Raw genomic sequence first — 5,063 nt, 5'->3', positions numbered from 1 at the left:
ACTTATTGTTGTTAATCTCTTACTGTGCCTTATAAATTAAACTTTATTATAGATATGTATGTGCAGGAAACACAGTATCATCTAGGATTCAGTAGTATCTGAGGCTTGAACCATCCCTTGGGGTCTTGAAATAGATTCTCTAAAGATAAGGGAGGAATTACTGTATTTTGACATGGTTAATTTATGTATGCACATTTCACCTCAATTAAAAAAATAAGGGTAATATCTCCCAGTAGGAGAAAAGATGAGCGCATTTTCTTGCAACCCCTTGTAAGACTGGGGATTTCCTGAGCAGTTGTGACACAGACCCGTGGGGTATGCCTCATTCACCTGGCCTGCTGCGCATGGCCCCCTGGGAATTGTGGGGCAAGGGGAACCTTTGCAAACCCGAAGCTCATGCTGCCTGCTATGTTGTAATGAGCGGTCTAAATCCACTTGGGCTTGTCTCCTTTCCCAAAGCATCCATGGAGGTTTGGTGAGCTGACTTAACCAGTGCCTGCTGCTTACAGGCGGCTTGCTGCTCGACAGGCCTCATTGTCCCCTGATGTACATGAGCCAACACGGTGCACGGAACTTCCTTTTCACAGATGCGGTCTGCCATAGCAACTGAAAATTGCTATAACTATGCAATAGTTTATAACTAAACTGTGCAAGAGAAAATCTCAACCACAGCCATGTTTGCTTTTGCCTCCATAATGCCGAGAATATTTATGGGCAAATTGCCAAATACTTGGTGACTTAGTGACATCCATTCAGACAGAAGACAGATTTAAAGGCAGGCTTCAAACATCTTCAGGAGACTATTGCCTGGGAAGGGAAAAAAGGACTCCTTTGAGTGTTCTTATGTTTCTATCTGTGTGGCTACGACATATGTGAAGAAGAGTGCAAACAATAAATGTAAAAATTCATCAAGTTGTACACTTAAGATTTATATCCTTGACTGTATATGAGTCATATCTCAATAAAATTTTTTTTGGCAGGCAGACATAGAAAAATATGTTTGGAATCATTCCATTTAATGAAAACAAAGCAAGCAAACAAACACAAAGAAACACAGAACCTTCTGGAGCAGTTTAAACACTGTATCAGAGCAAGATGCTGCTCCTTAGAATGAGTAGTGCAATGACCATGCGCTACAGCAGTGGTTCTTAATCCTAGCTGATTGAAAATCACCTGAAGAGCTTTTAATAAATACCAGTGCCTGGGCACCACCCACAGAGATTCTGATTTAATTGCCTGGGCATAAAAGAACACATTATAGCTCCCCAGGTGGTTTTATCAGGGTGGACAAACCATGGCCCACAACCTAGATCGGCCTATTGCCTGTTTTTTGTTTTCTTTTTTTTAATAACACGTTATTGGAACCCACCCATGCATGTTCATTTATGTAAACTCATGGCTGCTTTCAGGCTACAGTCGCAAAGTTGAGCAGTTGCAACAGAGACCATATAGTCGGCAAGCCTGAAATATTTGCTGGCTGACCCTTTCCAGAAAGGGCCCCTGGGTCAGACATCTGAATTGAATGTGGAGTTTATAAAACACAAGAAGATGTTCAGCACCACCTGGAACCTTCTGACTCCAACTCTCCAGGATGAGGCTTGGGCATGACTTCTTTGTAAGTTTCACAGGAGATTTTTCTTGAGGATCCCCCGGTTCTGAATTAGGGCCCTTGGTGCTTTGTGGTGATGCAGTTCCCAGTGGAGCCCAGTGATCAGCAGGAGCGGGCTGGCTCTTCCAGAATCATGTGAGGAACGTTTACGACTCAGATCCCCAGTAATTACCCTTCAGAGATTCACACTCAGTCGCTCTGGGGTAAGGTCCATCTACTGCTGTTATAAACAAACCAACCAACAAAACCCCAAAACAATGAAACCCCAAAACTCCTCTCTGTGTTTGGGACCATTTACATTCAGGAGCTGAAATGAGACCAGGTCCCAGTCCCAAAATTTTGAAGGTGCAATTCCTCCTGGTTGCCAGAATCTGCATTGGGTTGGCAGAAGTCAAATGATTTGGATCGGACTTTGGATTTAAATGCAAACAAGAGAGCTGGTTTTGCCCAGGCCACAGTTGGAGGGCACTCCGAAGTCTCTGCTCTGCAAAGAAAGTGCTCTGCAAAGAGGGGCCATCTAGCAGAAGGGGAAACCCACACTGTGAGGCTGCTACCTGGTGAGCACCAGCGATGCTCAACTAGCAATGAAATCCCTCAGGACAGCCACTGCCATCTCTTTCCAGGAGAGAAACCAACAATCTAGGTTTCACTCTAAAGGATGATGCACAGGAACACCCAGAGAATCAGGAACGTACACCTCCTGGTGGTGGAGACACAAAGATGCATGGAACAAAATCCCTGCCCGGAGGCTATAATTAACATACATGAAAAAAAGATTGGGAGCAATATACATGTGCAGGCATCTACCTTAGAATGCAGGTGACCTCCATGGTCCTGAGAATGGGGAAGGTCTGCTGTAATTAAGGCCAGGCTTAACCGGGCTTTCCCAGGACCAAAGGAATTTCTAGTTACGTTGACACCATTTTCTCAAACTTGGCTGCCCCTTAGAATCACCTGCAGAGGTTTTAAAATCCCGAAGCCGAGGTCATGCCCCAGACCACTTAAATCAGAATCTCTGTGGGTGGCAACAAGACGTCAGTAGTTGTTAAAGCTCCTCAGGTGATTCCAATGTGCAGCCAAGTTTGAGCGCCCTGGTCTACACCCAGAGAAGTCCAAGGGGGCCTGGGTGCAGAGAGAAACAACAGGAAGCTGTCTGGAGCCTGAGTATAGATACGTGGGGAGGGGCAGATGGCTGGAAGTACACACAAGTCCACAAAGGGTGGCAACAACTATGATGCTCTAGCTAGAAACTGGAAATAAATTGGCACAGCTAAGGGGATCCACTGGGAAGTAAGCCAAGGTACTCAAGAAGAGCTGCAATGAAAATTCGAGTTTGCTTTTTCTTTGGTCTAGGGCATTTTGACCCCACCATACTTTAGGGAATAATTTCAGACTTACAGAAAAGTCTCAAAGATAGTACAGAAAGTTCTTGTACATCCTTCTAGGTTTCTTTTTCTTTTGTTCTTTTTTTTTTCTTCTTCTTCTTCTTTTGAGACAGAGCCTCACTCTGTCTTCCAGGCTGGAGTTGAGTGGCGCAATCTTGGCTCACTGCAACCTCCGCCTCCTGGGTTCCAGCGATTCTCCTGCCTCAGTCTCCCAAGCAGCTAGGACTACAGGCACATGCCATCATGCTCGGCTAATTTTTGTATTTTTAGTAGAGACGGGGTTTCACCGTGTTGGTCAGGCTGGTCTGGAATGCCTGACCTCAGATGATCCTCCCAGCTCGGCCTCCCAAAGTGCTGGGATTACAGGCATGAGCCACCGTGCCCGGCCCCTCTTGGTTTCTTCCAATGTTAAGATCTTACATTACCATGGCACATGGGTCAAAACTCAAAACAGCACCATTAGTACTTTACTACCCACTAAACTCCAGATTTCATTTGGATTTCACCTATTTTTCATCAACATCCTTCTCTGCTCCAGGATCCAATCTAAGATGGTGCATTGATTCAGTCATCAGGTTTCATTTGTACCCCACCATTTTCAAACACTCTATTTGATTCAATTGTGCTTTAAACTTAAAAACATTTTTGTTTTGTCTTTATGAATATGAATATATATTTTCGTCCGAAATTTACCACTGAAGAAATTTTATTGAGACAGTCTTTTCCTCAGTAAATTCCATTACAAGCTACTTTAATTCTTTCAACAATTTTTCCATGCAGGTAAACCAGTACCATGTTTTTCCATTTAAAAAAAAAAAACCTTTCAACCAGGTGCAATGGCTCATGCCTGTAATCCTAGCCCTTAAGGAGGCTGGGGAGGGAAGATAGCTTGAGCTCAGGAGTTAAAGACAAGCCTAGCCTGGGCAATATGGCAAAACCCTGTCTCTATAAAAAATATAAAAAATTAGCAGGGCATGGTGGCACACATCTGTGGTCCCAGCTACTCAGGAGGTTGGGGTGAAAGGATTGCTCGAACCCAGAAGGAAGAAGCTGCAATGAGCTGTGATGACACCACTGCCCTCCACCCTGGGCAACAGAGCAAGACCCTGTCTCAAAAAAAAAAAAAAAATCTTTTCAACAGATTTTTTTTTTACAATAAATTTTACCAAAAATATTTGGTTCATCAGTTACTTTTTGTCTATATGAATGCTGTCCATCATGGTTTTTGACAATCTGAGTTTCCTTGGATGATCACATTTCCACCAAGATCAATTTTCCTGAGTCAAATTTTGCATATCCAGATTTGCCAAGATGTGATCCTTCTATTGATTAAAAAAAAAATTTTACCATGTGCATTGTTTTCCTTCTGTTGCTTTTATTTCATTTTTCTATCACATTTAACTTTTTGCAGTTCAGTTGTTGTACTTTTCAACTTTGCCACGTTTACCTTCTGTAGTTTCTCATTTGCAACACATTTTTTATCACTTGCAATTTTAACTATTGTATTTCCTCTTGCGTTTTTTCTACCAATAATATTTGCAGCGACGACAAGATTGATGATTTGCATTGTTTTCAGTTGAGCCACGGAAGAACTGAATGGCTCTTCTCAGATACTCTAGAGATGCTCTACTGGCCGGGATGAATCAACTGTATTGCTCATCCAGTTCTTCTGGATGTTTGTGTTCACACATGAACCAGCAGAGCAAGAATAGATGATGAGTGAAGTGAGTGAAATGATCTGCTTCATTTAAAAAAACTTTTTAAAAGCTTCACTTGGTGGGTGGGAGTCCCTGCATGTCAGTAGCACCGCCTTACCCACGGAACGCAACGTAAATGGCATCGTTAGAGATACGCAGGACGGTGCAGGAATGTGAGAAAAAGGTAAGAAGGGCCAAGGAGAACGAGCAGAGCAGGATGTTTGGCTGAATTCCAGGCAAAGACATAGGGACCAGACACGGTGCTGAGGCAGAGCCTTAATCTAAGAGAAGACGTCCTAGCTCCCAGAATTGGGATATAAATAAGGTCAGGGTGGGGCCAGCCCCAAGGTTGATTTTCTGCTAAACAACTAG

This window comes from Pongo abelii, chromosome 15, assembly GCF_028885655.2.
Source record: "Pongo abelii isolate AG06213 chromosome 15, NHGRI_mPonAbe1-v2.0_pri, whole genome shotgun sequence".
NCBI classification, from domain to species: Eukaryota; Metazoa; Chordata; class Mammalia; order Primates; family Hominidae; genus Pongo; species Pongo abelii.
Note: the sequence above shows the minus strand (reverse complement) of the source record.